Here is a 14,883-nt window from a genome sequence, read left to right as displayed (position 1 = left end):
TGGAGGAAACCCACGCAGACACGGGCTGGTGTTTGGTGAGTAAGGGACTCCCAAGGAATTGCTGCTTTATATTTAAAGAATTAGCAAAATAAAATTAATTAAGTAAATAAATTAAATTAAGATAGGCATAGCTGGGCAGGACATGTGTTGCAGTTGCTGTATGTGGGAGCTGAAGAAAATCATTGTGACACATGACTATAACAGGAATCTATAGCTTGTGAGTATAACCTGAACTAGAGATATGGGCACTGTGTTGCATCAGGGAGAGTTACCTGGACACTGATCCAGAAGGCAGCCATACCCCTAGGATTAAATTGAGACCAGACCAGTGAAGAGGGGCAGGAGGGTGTGACTAGGAGTGAGGCAGATATGTGGATCCAAAGAGTAGTGTTACAGGAGTCTCAGCCCTCGCACTTGTCCAGCAGGTGCAGGTTCTAGCAGCCCGCAAGGAGGAAGAGCAAGTTGGAGAAATGGAAAGGAACAAAATAGTGATAGGGAATAGTATAGGTAGGGGGATAGGTACCGCGCTCTGTAGTCATCAGTGTCAACACAAAGGCTGTGTTGCTGCCAATTGCCATGGTTAAAGAACATGAGCATAAGAATTAGGAGCAAGACATGTGGCCCATCGAACCTTCTTCCCTGTTCATCAAGATCATGACTGATATTTTTATCTCAACACCATCTTCCTGCACAATATCCATATCCCCTGATTCCCGTAATATCCAGAAGAATCTATCAATGTCTGTTTTGAATGAACTCAATAACTTAACAGCCACAGTCCTCCATGGAAGATATTTGTAAATATTCACCCCCTTCTAGGTGAAGAAGTTTCTCATTTCAATTCTGAGCAACCTATCCCTTATTCTGAGACTGTGACCCCAGTTAAGGTGGCTGGGGATTACATCTCCCTGTCAGGTCCTGCTAATTTTTTTGTCAGGTTAACTGAAATCACTTCTTATTTATATAAGGTCTGGAGAATACAGGCTCAGTCTACCCAATCTCACCCATCCCAGAAACCAGTGCAGCAAATCTTTGCTGCTCTCCTTCTGTGACATGTGCACATTCAGCTGACTCTATACCCAAGAATGAGTTTCATTGCTACACATTCAGCATTCTCTATCTTGGAATACAAGTCTCTGGGCTTGTAGTTCTGAGACCAGAACTGCGTAGAATACTCCAGGTGCAGTCTCCCCAAGGACCTTGATAATTGCAGCAAGACAAGTTTACTTTTATACTCGTATCCTCTCATAATAAAGGCCAACATGCCATTTGCTTTTCTAATTGCTTGCTGCACCTGCATTTTGGCTTTCAGTGGCTTGTGCCCAAGGACAACCAGGTACCTTTGAACATCAATGTTTCCCATTCCATTTTTCTGTTTTGTGCACTAAAGTGAACGATCTCACATTTTTCCATATTATAGTCCATTTGCCATGTTCTTTCTTACTCATTTAGATTGTCTCTATCCCCTTGAATCTTTTTTACATCCTTCTCCCTATTCACAATCCCACTCAGTTTTGTATCATCAGCAAACCTGGGAATATGACATTATGTTCCCTTGGTCAAATAGTGGATGTGGATTGTGAATGGGTGGAGTCTAAGTATTCACCCCTCAGTCCTCCACTAGTCACAACCTGCCAGCTTGAGAAAGATCATTTATTCCCATAGTTTGCTTTCTGTCCGATAAACAATTTTCAATCCATGTTGATACATTACCTCAGTTCAACATAGACTATAACCTTGTTAACCAATTTCAAGTGTAGGATGTTATTGAAAGCCTTCTGAAAATCTAAATACATCATATCTACTGGTTTCCCCTTATTTATCCTACTTGTTATATTCTCAAAGAACTCCAATAGCTTTCAGATTTCACATGAACTTTCCTGTTGACTCTGCTCACCCTATTATTTCTGTTATTATATCCTTCATCATAGATTTCCTTACTATTGATGTTAGATTAACAACTCCCTGTTTTCTTTCTCTCACCCTTTCTTAAATACTGGGGCCATACAAGCTACACTCCAATCTGCAGGTATCATTCCAAAGGCCATAGAAATTTGGAAGCCAATAACTAGAGCATCCCCTATCTCCACTGCTACCTCTTTTAAAACTCCAGGATGTAAATCATAAGGTTCTTGATGGTTTTTACTGCACAAGCATCTTAGATACAATTTTCTTACTTATTTCCTTCAGTTCCTCATGGTCCATGATCTGCACTGAATACACATTTAGCTCCTACCCTGCAGAGAGTGTACACCACTGGTACATATTAATCAGACACTGTACTGCTTAGTATCCTCTATACTGACAGTGTGCATCACTGATACATGCTCAGTATCCTCTGTACTGGAGTGTACATCACTGGTACATGCATGGTGCCCTCTGTACTCACTACCTTTTACATTAGCATGCTCATCTGGGCAAAACTGCAGAGCCATTTCTGTAATGGGTGTTTTTCATTGGAGGGTATGTACATTCTGCATCCTCTGTTTTGGTGTTCAACACTCGTACACATGCAGCACTGCCTGCATGTTGAATGATCATCATTGGTACGTAGTCAGTTTCAGCCATTTATCACTGCTCCCTTCCTGAAAGATGGCTTCTCGAATTTCTCAATGTGGACAAATGACATTAAACTATACTGGGTTTACACTGCACTCAGCTATCAGTACAGCTTCAACAGGGAGATGACACCCGCTCATTATTTGCTGTATGTCCACAATGCTGAGGGTGAGACACAGAAGACTGTACAGATGAGAAAGAACATTTGGGGTAGACAGTCCTTTAGTCTTTCACTTTATTTCACTCATTCATGCACCACATTTTCCAGGCTTACTGTAGCTGACAGAGGAGCGGAGCCTCTTCCTTAGAAGAACCAGGCTCTGAGAGAGTGAGGAACAAACTTCATTGCCTGTTGCAGTATGATTCCCACAAGCATACTGTTTTTTATGTGCAAACCAATAAATCCCGGGTGTACTGACTGTCCTGAAAAAAAGTATTTTTCAAGGGAGAAAATCTGCCATCCTTGCTTAGCCTGACCAATATGTGGTTCCAGACCCACCAATGCAGTTGATTCTGAAATGCCTTCTGAAATGGCTTCAGGGAGCTCACTGCCATCTTCTTGGAAGGGCTTAATAGGAATAGGGAATAAATGCTGGCCTTGAAATGATTGCCTAGATCCCAAAAATAAATAGCGGAGAGGGTACTGGCTAGCTTTTGCTCCATCCCATCCCTTCGCCTTTTTATATTGTCTATCTTCCCCTTTCTTTCCAGTCCAGTTGAAGGGTCTTGACCTGAAACATCAACTGTCCCTTTCCCTCCATAGATGCTGGCTGACCCACTGAGTTTTTCCAGTGCTTTTTGTGTTGCCCAAAAATAAATAGATTGGAAGAAGTTCCTAGATTTCTCACCACACAACCTGTCCTTCCCGGACAGTACCAAGGCTCTGACCTTGAATCAAACTTGCCAGGAGAGTAAGGGAGAAGGTTGGTCCTGTTAGGAAGGTGGTGGTTACAATGTTCAGAATTAAGATCCTGTGGACTGCAGGCGGGAGGAGATGGCAGGAGACGGAAGGGGTTGCACAGTTCAAAGGTCCTGGCAAGTTTGATTCAAGGTCAGAGTGTGGGAGAAGGTGTGAAGGCTCCCTTCCTCGATCCAGGTGTGGGGCTTAGTACATGTGCTGCTGTGGGCCAGAGTGCCACAGAAACCCCAAAGAAGAAGCCCACAGAGAGTGTTGTGTGCTTGTAGATTTCCGATGGCATGGCTTCACTTTAAATGTAGGCTGTTAGAACTGGATGAAAGCCAAAAGCTCCTCTGATCAATGATCTGATGAGCTCAGTGCACATTGATAGGACTCTGCACGCGACTTGGGTAATGGGCGAGAGAGGACAAGCAGCATGAGAGCAGACTTACTAGGTGGTGCATTGATCTTAGCACAGAGCTGATGCAGAAACAAGGGAGAGTTTATATCTTTATTGCTCTTTGACTGGTAGTTGAGACACATCTAACAATCCTTCATGTACTGAGGATTACTTTGAAGTATAGTCCCTAAAAGGAGGCAAACAAACACAGGATGGAACCTTTTGATATTAGGAAGATTGGGAGAGATAGAAGATTCTAGGTTTCTTGGAGCGGACAACAGATGTTGTCCCTGTGGTTTGTCAATCATTGCTTGTCACTCATAATGATGACATCAATCCTAATTGTGTTTATTATTGCTGAGGCTAATCACTGAGTAACTAGACAGCAAAATAATTAAACAGCAAATATCAGATCCCATTAGTATTATATAACTGGAGCATCTTGTTAACACATGGAACGGTTTGCAGGAGAGGATTTAAAGGAGGATTTCATTGCTATATTGATTTTTGAAAGCGTTTGATCTTTTTATGCCTGATATTCCATTCAATTTTCTCCCTTTCTCTTGAAGTCACTGTCTCAAGTACAGTGGCCATTACTGAGATGTGAACCTCCCTAATTAACCAGTGTAGGTAGGATATTCAGTCGTTTAACGCACACATAGACACATACACACACACAAACCTCAACAAGAATAACAATTATTTGGAAAGGTTTAGAGAGGCAATTCCAGAGCTTGCTTTGCGAAGCCACCAATGGGGAAGCAATTACATCCAGGAATTATGAAAGGACTGCAATTGGAGAAGTGCAAATATTTTCAGGAGTTGTGTGGCTGGAGGGGATTGGGGAAGAGTGAACCCGTGGACGGATTTGGAAATGAGGATGAAGGTTTTATAAATGAAATGATTAACTAGGAGCCATTTGCCCAGCAGCAGGCAAAGGGCTAATAGGTGAATGGAGCCTGGTTCCAAGCATGGCATGGGCACAAGAGATTTGAATGCCAAGGTTTTTGAGGGTGGAATGAGGCCGGATCAGGAAGGGAAGCTATTGCCTGTGAATATCTGGTACAGAGAGGACTGAGCACACACAAGTCAAAAACACACAAACCTACCAAGCACACATCAGTGCATTGTTTGTATATGTTACTCTACAATAAGCAGGGAGTTGAATCTTCAATGGATTAATATCCTGAACCTTGGGCTGAGGACCATTTTGGATAAGTGATTATGGAGCCAACAGGGTCCCTGATTTATAGCCACATCATTCCTAGTGCCGATCATCCTCATACACTTCCACATTCTGTGCTAACAGTCTGCATCAGTAAGTATGTTGGGGGTGGTGTGGGGGGAATTGGGGTGGATGAGCCCTTCTCATATTAAGCAAGTGTATTTCTGTCTTTGTTTGACACCTTGTAATGTCTCATCCAAATGGAACATGAAGGTGAGAACAGCTGGTGCAACACTAGACTGAGCAGCCTGCGTGTTGGCAGAGAGCTCATTCAAACTGCCTACCTCAAGCCTCGACGAGTGCAGCAGCCAATTAGCCAATTAGCACGGTCATGCTTTTATTTTCAGATCAGCTCCGTGGCTACACGGAGCTGCAGGCGCCTGGGGCACCATGTCAAGTGAGAAGTTTGCGGAGCTCCCTGCCGCCCCAACGATCTGTCACATCCACCCGTCTGTTCGATGCTTGAAGTTGGTTCTGTGTAATTGGATTTTGAAACTCAGTACTTTCCTGAATCCAGCTTCCTGAAACAACTAATCTGATTGGGGATTAACCTTGCTGTTAAACATTTGAACCATTTCTCTTCAGTTGAAATAAGAACATGGGGATCCTTGCAATGTGAATGCTTTAGATTATTTCTGCTTGGGTGAGGGACAGGCCAAAGCACAGACCTTTGACCCGGAGGCAGAGATTTCTATCCAGGCCTTGCTGATAGGAGCATCCTCAGCTAGTTATCTGTCAGAGTTCCTCACAGAGGGGTTCTGGATGACCTCAACTAGAAGCCTCTTCAAAACTGGCCTACTACATAAGAACAAAAGAAATAGAAGCAGGAGTTGGATATTTGGCCTCTCATTGATCTGTCATCCATTGAGATCATGGCTGATCTTTTACTTCAGCACCACTTTGCTGCACTAACCCTGTATCATTGGTTCCTTAATATCCAAAAATCTATCGATGAATGTAACTCAGTGGCTGACCCTCTTGGGTAGAGAATGCCAAAGTGTCATCACCTTTTGGGTAAAGAAATTTTGTCTAATCTCTTGCTTGACTGGCTGACTCCTTTTTATGAGGTGGTGATCCCTGTTCCTAGACACCCTGGACTCATTCACAATGTCAAATGGTAATTAGTTTATTATTGTCACATGTACCGAGATGCAGTGAAAAGCTTTTGTTTGCATGCCATTCAGACAGATCATTACATATATAAGTACATCGAGGTAGTACAAAAGGAAAACAAAATAGAATGCAGAATATAATGTTTCAGTTACATAGAAAGTGCAGTGCAGGTACACAAATAAAGTGCAAGGGCTATGATGAGGCAGGTTGAGAAATCACAAGTTCATCTTTATCATATAAGAGGTCTATTCAAGAGTCTATAGCAGCAGGATAGAAGCTGTCCTTGAGCCTGGTGGCACATGTTCTCAATCTTTTGTACCTTCTGTTTGAGTCGGGGAGAAGACAGAATTACCATCCTGATCTGTTCAATCTCTCCTTATGGCTCAAGGATTTGACAGAAACCTACTATGAATAAATGAATCTCATTTACAATGCCCATGGATCTACAGCCTGTGTTACATGTACATGAATGCACAGTGCAATGAAAAACTTACTTGTAGTGGCATCACAGGCACATAGTATCAGATACACAACATTCATTGGGAAATCAAAAATTAAACATAAATTATACAAGAAAGAACACAACTAGAACAAAAATAAAACAAAGTCTATTGTAATGCCAGGTGGTCAAAGTGGTCATAGTGTTGCTAAACTGAGGTATTGATTAGGATGGTGCCGGTTGGTTCAAGAACCACATCACCTTTATACACCTGGTATTGGTTTATTGTTGTCACTTGTACTGAGGTACATGAAAAACATGTCTTGCATACTGTTTGGCAGGCACGGTAGTGTAGCGGTTAGCATAAAGCTTTACAGCGCCAGCGACCCGGGTTCAATTCCGGCCACTGTCTGTAAGGAGTTTGTACGTTCTCCCCGTGTCTGTGTGGGTTTTCTCCGGATGCTCTGGTTTCCTCCCACATTCCAAAGATGTACAGGTTAGGAAGTTGTGGGCATACTATGTTGGCGCCAGAAGCGTGACAACACTTGTGGGCTGCCTCCAGAACACTACGCAAAAGATGCATTCACTGTGTGTTTCGATGTACATGTGAATAATAGAGATATCTTATATTATCTTACAGATCAATTCATTACACAGTGCAGGTATATTGAGTTAGTACAGAGTGCATTGAGGCAGTACAGGTTAAAAACAATAACAGAATTCAGAGTAAAGTGTCATAGCTACAGGGGAGTGCATTGCAGGTAGACTATAAGGTGCAAGGTCAAACAAGGTAGATTGTGAGGTCAAGAGTCCATCTCATCGTATAAGGGAACTGTTCAATAGTCTTATCACTGTGGGATAGAAGCTGTCCTTGAGCCTGGTGATATGTGCTCTCAGGCTCCTGTATCTTCTGCCTGATGGGAGAGGGGAGAAGAGGAAATGACCCAGGTGGGTGGGGTCTTTGATTATTCTGGCTGCTTCACCAAGGCAGCGTGAGATATAGACAGAGTCCATGGAGGGGAGGCTAGTTTCTTTGATGTGCTGGGCTGTGTCCACAACTCTCTGTAGTTTCTTGCGGTCCTGGGCAGAGCAGTTGCTATACCGAGTCAGGGAATCGGCCAAGGTTTCTGTTCCTTTCTGATCACTGCCCAGTGATCTCTGTGTTAGGGCCAGGGGAAGTAGCCAGGGTTCTGTCTCCTGATTTCTGCACAGTGAGCCTTGGCTTAGAGTGCAGAAAATAGTCTTGTTCCTGATCCTGAACCTAGGGCAGAGAGATTCAGAAATCAGCCACAATTGGAAATGCTGCCATCCTTCACAGTAGATCTGCCCCTGGCACTCACTGCATATATGTGAAGAATGGAGGGGCCATCGGGGCCCGCAGACCCATCACCTATGAGGTGGAGCATCATATGAATTCAGTGGTTTGGTGCTCTGTTGGATTTGTCTCCTGCATATTCAGAGCACGTGGCTGGTGCACATTCATCGAGACTCAGTGACTGTTGCAAATGTATGTGACTCTGGGTTAAAATGGGTGTAAAGGTCTCTCCTGGTGCTGTGAAGTGTGAAGGAATCAATCTTCACAGCAGGTAATATGTAAACTGCAGAAAAAAAGTGACAGCAACACTAATCAAATGTCCTGAATGACAGCTTATCTCCATCCAAGCGTGCTATGTATTAAATTTTTCACTTGCTTTGTTGGTAAACATATGCCCTTCTTCAGTTAGCCCTCCTGGCATGGAAGGGTATCCTGATGAGAACCTCTTTACCAACAGTTTCTATTGAACAGTACGCATCACTGTCAACTCTGAATAAGGACATGAATCATGGAGGTGGTTATAGTGAGTGATGTCAGTGCTAGGAATGTCTGCATTTTCAAAGCAAAGGCAGCATTAGACACTCTGATGGCAGTGACAACGTAGGGTAGTTTCCACAGCAAAGCTCCCTCTACACCAGGGGTACAGTAAGTGGGTAGTGATTAAACTAGTGGAGAGCAGCCAGCAGCATGAACGTTGAACCAGAGACATGAGCAATAATCTTACCGCAGCAGTTGGGGAATTGAAACTGAAATCTGAGTAGTTAATACATTTGGAATTTATAAGAAAATCCTAATCTCAGTAACAATAATCATGAAGCTACTGCTTTGTTGTAACTTCCTATTGTTTGCTAATGTTCTTCAGAGAAGCAAACTTGCCACCTTTGCCAAGTCTGGCTTAGATTTGACCGATTGCCTTCTCAGTTCCAGGGATGGACTATAAATGCCATGACATCCTGTGAATGAATGAACAAAAATATACTGTCCCATCAAACACTCCCAGGGCTTATACAGCATGGGTTCCACATAAAGTAAAACATCCTTAACACAAAGCAGGTACAATATGGACTAGATAAAAAAAATTAAAGCTTCCTCTACACGGTCTCAGCTAACGTTCCAAAGTAGGGACAGCTTGCTTAGGTATACAAAATAAAGCTCCCTCTACATTATCCTATCAGGAAATCCCAGAGCAGGGATAGCATGGGTTAGATAAAGAGTAGATTTTACTCAACATTGTCCCATCAAATCCAATGAATAATCTGGAGGTATAAAGGAATCTGTGGGGTATAAATGTACAGATTGTTGAAATAGTGAGCTTACAAAGTCACACAAAGTACAAACATTGGACTGGGGCTTCTAGAGGAATTGAACTTGAAACCAAAGAACTTATGTAAATGTTATATAAAATATAGTATGGAAAAATATGAGGGCATCCACTTTGGTGTACAAAATTGAAAAGCAGCATTTTCTAAATGGTGTGTCAAAGAAACCCAGGTGTTAAGGTGTGCAAGTGACTGTAAACCAACATGCAGCAAGCAATGAGAAGAACAACTGGTATGTTGGCCTTTATTATGAGAGGATCTGACTGCAAGTGTAAAGATGTCTTACTGCAGTTCTATAGGATCCTAGTGTTACCGTACCTACAGTACAGGTCTCCTTACAGGAGAGAGAGGACAGCAAGGTTTCACTGAACTGGTTCCAAGGATGGCAGGTTTGCTGTTTGAGGAGAGATTTGGATTACATTCTTTAAAGTTTAGAAGGATAGTAAATGATCTCATTGAAACTTACAAGATTCTTACGGGGCTCGATAGGATGCATGAAGTGGGTATGTTTTCCCTGGCTAAAGAGAATACAACCAAGGTCATAACTCAGAATAAGGGGCAGACCATTTAAGACTGGGACAAGGAAAAAATGTCGTCACAAAGAGGATGGTAAACCTTTGGAAGTCTCTAAAGGGGTCATCTCAGTCATTGAGTTAATTCAAAAAAAGGGTCAATAGATTTCTGGATATTAAGGATAATTGGAATATGCTTGAAAATGGCATTGAACCATGAGATCTGCCATGATTTTGATGAATGGCAGAGTGAGGTCAAATGGCCAAAAGATCCTGCTCCTAATTCTTTGTTGTTATCATTGATTGGAATGTAACTGGAAAGGCGGGCATGGGTCCAGTCTCTCATTTATGAAAATGTGAGGAACACTTGAAAAAGTATAAAAAGAGTTACAGGAATGGGACCAGAATTGGGAGAGAGCAACTTTCAGGGAAGACTGAACAGCTGTAAGCTTTGTTCAAAGTTTGAGAAATGATATAACAGGGCTCTTTAAAATTATTAAGGGGTTCATAGGGTTGATGTAGAAATGATGTTTTCTTTTTCAGTGCTTTTTTTTAAAAATGTGTATCCAACTGTTTATGATAATTGCTAAGTATAATCTCTCCTAAGCTTCATCGTTCCCCATATAAAATTCATATGACTTCACTCCCAACTTTTAGTTGTCTTAAAGATACTCATGTATTTCAATTCTTTCTCAATTGTTTCAATATCAGCTTCTCAATAGAGTCACTGTCAATTTCTTTCTGATCCAGTCATCTCTCTCTCTCTCTCTTTCGCTCTCTCTCTTGCTCTCTCTCTCTCTCTCCTAAGCCATGTTAACTATTTCACACAATATGATGTTATTATCTGTCTGTGTCTGAGACCTGTCCCTCAATGCAAGATCCATAAGCTCACTCACAGCCAATCACTTTTGCACACTGACAGTGCTATCCCAGTATCATGCCACATGTTCATTCAATGCAACACAGCCTTGGCTTTCAGATGATCTTCCAAGGAGTGAGAGAGGTTATTTTCATTTTCCTTACCACATAGAAGAAGGCCATTTGGCCGATCACATTTATGGCCTTTCAGGTTCCCTTAAAATCTTCATGGATAAACTTCACCAAGATAACTAATTACTTATTCTTAATTACACCTTGATAGACTTAAAGTTAATATCAGACTAATATCTGTTGAAACCAGGTAACTTAATCTTGTTCAAAATTTCTTATTTGGTGATGTAATTTTTCTGTGTGTGATTGAGGATATTTGTTAAAAGTACTATTTCATCTTCTTCAAGAGCCTTGGGAAAACCTTACTGTGCAATACAATGTTTTCATAACACCTTTAAAACATTAATCTGACATTTCTACAAAATCCAGGTTAATAGTGCATTTTTGCTTGATTAGTTTAAATTCTGGAAATATCCCAGAAATACCGCAATACATTGCACCATTGTCTATTTTCTTTTCATTTCAAAATCTCTCATCTAAAAATTGTTTGACTGTCAGTTTTTGTTGAACTTCCATTTTGTTTCCTCAATTAAAGCATTATTCTTTTAGATGCAATGAACATCTAGAATTAACATTTTCTTTTGTTTTCAATCAAGATTTGACAATTCCCTTGTTGTAATTTGTTTGGACATATAACAAACAATCCTATTGTCACCATGCTGTGTGATTTGACAGCTGTAGATAAATCCTCAGATTCTCAGAAAATGGTCTCTGTGATGCCTCTTGTGGATCCAGAATGATAATGCCACCTATGTTAAGAAAAGCTGAATTCACTGTGATTCTGCTGAGGAGACCAGTGGGGTTAATTTGTTGCTGTTGCAAAGTATTCATTCTTTGTAAATTCTGATATCCACATATTAAGCATAAGTAAAAAATTAGTCAGATCAACAAAACTACCTCGAAATGGCACAGTAAATAATTTGACAGGTGCCAGTGTTTAACACATAGAAATCTTATGTCCAGAATTAGACATTCTGCAATACTTTGGATGACACAGTTGTACAATTTGTGGAGCTACACCTGGGTTCAATCCTGACTTCCAGTGCTGTCTGTGTGGAGTTTGCATGTTCTCCCTGTGACTGCATGGGTTTCCTCCAGGTGCTCCAGTTTTTTCCCACATCTAAAAAATGTGTGGGTTGATTGTCATAAAATCTGGGGGAGTTGATGGCAATATAGAGAGAATGATAAGGGTTAGGGCAGGATTAGTGTTTTAAAAAAAAGTGGGTGCTTAGTGGTAGGTGTGAATTTGGATGACCTATTCTGTGCTGTATCTCTCTATGACTCTCTGTGATTCTATGACAATATCAGCCAGCATTGCTCATGAGCATTGTGGAATGCAGGTCCTTATTTCTTCTGGCTTTAATTTGGATCAATATTTATTAACTAAGGAACTAAGACATGAAAGACATAAAGATAGATAAAGACATACAGAGAGCACATGGTTGTAAACAAACACAGTCATTTCCAGCATATTGTTACTCTGTCTTCAGGTACCTTTAGGGCACTTTGCTGACTGGATAAAAACTGAATAGATCTGGAAAAACATAATTGTCACTCATTCACTTAAGTTTAACACATGGGAAACAAGGGCAATTTCTAGCTTCCACCCAGTTAAAAACAGACACTTTAACTGAGGTTTTGGCTCACATCACAGCTCTAAATCTTTTAATTCTTCACACCTGTCAAGTGTTAAATGAAATGCATACTAAATCTGCATTAAAACTTTAATCTTTAGTCCTTAGTCCAAAGTTTCCTCCAAGATGGCTTTATAAATTTAAAATTTTACCAACCAGGAATAAAAAAAAATTCACACAACTTAGGGACATTGATCCATGTAATGGTTTCAGATCTCAAAAGTTTACCAACTTTTATGGAAATTTTTGACATCATGGTCCCGCCATTTATACCATTTAAACCACTTCAAACCAAAACATGATTCTTTGTTCACAAAGGAAACCAAATCAGAACTGAACATTTATAACATTGAAGACAAGATTGCAAAGGGTTAACACTGTGAGCAGAAAAGTGATGGAAACTTAATTGCAAACAGCAGACACTTTTTAAAGACATTCTTTTAAACAAAGAATTCTTACGCAAAGATACAGATATTCTTTCACACAAACCAAAGCTAGATTCTATTTACTGCATTGTGACCACCGTCTCCTTCTTTAATTCTGAATGCAGCAGCTATAACCAGCTTGTTTTTGAATCAACCAGCTGTTCGATTTTTGCCCAGGCACAGAACATGGTCTACCTTAGGGTGACCAGTGGATTACTCCCAGATCATTTCTCTTAAGGGCCCCCATACTTCTTCTAAATCCCTGTATAGCCCAGAATCCTCTGTTTCTAACCATATTTTGCTCAAGTCTCTGTCCTTGGCTGCTCTGCAGTCTACGCTCTCGCATGAGTTGCTTGCTCCCAATATTATCAGTCATATAACCTGCCTTTTTGCACATTCTTTCTGTTGCTCCTCTGACTCTGCATATTAGTTCAGTCACTAAGATGCAGGGCACACACAGAGCCAGCTTATCTCTTCCTCTCTTTAACAAGTTTTTGCGACTGAACATCATTGGTAAGTTTTGTCTAGCACATACTTGAAACTCCAGCCACATCTGCCTACAAGCTCCAATACATTTGTTACCTCAGTTGTACTAATCTTTTCCTCCAAAGCATTCACCCATTTTCCTTTGTGATACATCAATCCCACTGCCCCTGGTTTCACTTTTAATTTTGTGCATCTATCTCCTCTCTCAGAAGAATTTTAAACTGAATTCTCCTCCTTCACATAAGTAACTTGTGTCCCCATCACTTATTGGGATCAACTACCCTCTCAAGAGCTTTGTAGCTAAACACACAGCCCCCTCTCAGAAGTGACTTTATACAATGACTGCACGGCAGCATATGCAATTTAAAGAAGGTTCTTCTCTCTCCCTGTCCCAGGATCCCGAACCACTAAATCCCATCAGTTTTTATAAACCAACAAGACAGCACTAACTCCTATTCTTGTTCCTGTCAATACCTTGCTGCCATCACTAGACAGCTTTAACCTTTTCTAAAGTCTACCCAAAGGCTTAAAGAATAGGGAAGTGACAGGTACAGTAATTATCATAGTGAAATGATACAAAATAGATTTATAACCCCTAACAGATTGCAAAATTCCTTCACAATGGATTGGTCATTCTAGCAGTAACAGCGAAGTGTCCTGGCCACAGTGAACAATGGTCTTCTTGGACTTCATTTTCTCTAGCTGCTCAATCAATTCAGCCGAGACTTGCATGCGTCTGCCTCAAGGAGCTCTTAGTTAGCTGTCTGCTTTTTATTCTTTGTGCATATACTGAATACTCTATTTCAAGCGGTTGAAAACTGCTTCCTGTCCATCTCCGTCCTACTTACTTCAGCCCACCAATGAACCAATCGCGAGCACGCAGGTATCCCAATCTTTGATTGGGTAATATAGTAATGACCCTCCCTTATATCTGGGTTTACTCAAGTGGTCTTGGTCTGTCCTGTTTAGACAGCTATTCCTACTAATTCCATTCTGATGGCACCCACTTAACTGAGTCAACTGTCTTATCTGTATACACCATTGACACTAGGACCTTGCGCTTATCTGCATCACAGTGAACATGGCATGTTTCTCCAGAGGAAACATGGCTTGGCCTTACTAGGACACCTGGTGCACAAACTGTTGCTTTGGGTGCTCTGTTAGATATAATCTGATAAAGCTTTTAAATTAAGGAATGCTCCCACTGTTTTTTAACTTTTTCCCCCAATGAATATCTTGACTAATCCATAAACTAACTTGCAACCTATTACAGATGTTGTATCCAAAGCTGTACAGGAGGCAGGAGATAGAGAAAGGGAAGACTTGTGATAAAGTGGACCAAAAGAGAGATTAAATGAAATTTTGGTGTGAGGTGAAAGACAAAGGGTTAATGTGGTGGGGCCATTGTGACAATGGGGCAAGTACAGAAGCAAAAGATGGTGAAAGGGAATGGTTGTGTCATTATGGCCCCCCCAAACTATTCTGATTTGAGAGAAACCTCACTCTTCAGGAAAACAGAAGTGTCATGCTGGTAAGGTTTTGCAGAAGCTGGTTTCTTGGTGTAAATT

The 14,883-nt window shown here is 41.1% G+C and overlaps 1 protein-coding gene across 1 annotated transcript in view; it reads left to right on the top strand.

Annotated features, from left to right (window-relative positions):
- Window positions 1-14,883, top strand: part of LOC127573424 (heparan sulfate glucosamine 3-O-sulfotransferase 4-like) — a 149,803-nt gene that overhangs the window by 16,350 nt on the left and 118,570 nt on the right. The window lies entirely within an intron of this gene.

Source organism: Pristis pectinata, chromosome 8, assembly GCF_009764475.1.
Source record: "Pristis pectinata isolate sPriPec2 chromosome 8, sPriPec2.1.pri, whole genome shotgun sequence".
NCBI lineage: Eukaryota > Metazoa > Chordata > Chondrichthyes > Rhinopristiformes > Pristidae > Pristis > Pristis pectinata.
This window is presented reverse-complemented; position numbering and strand designations above follow the sequence as displayed.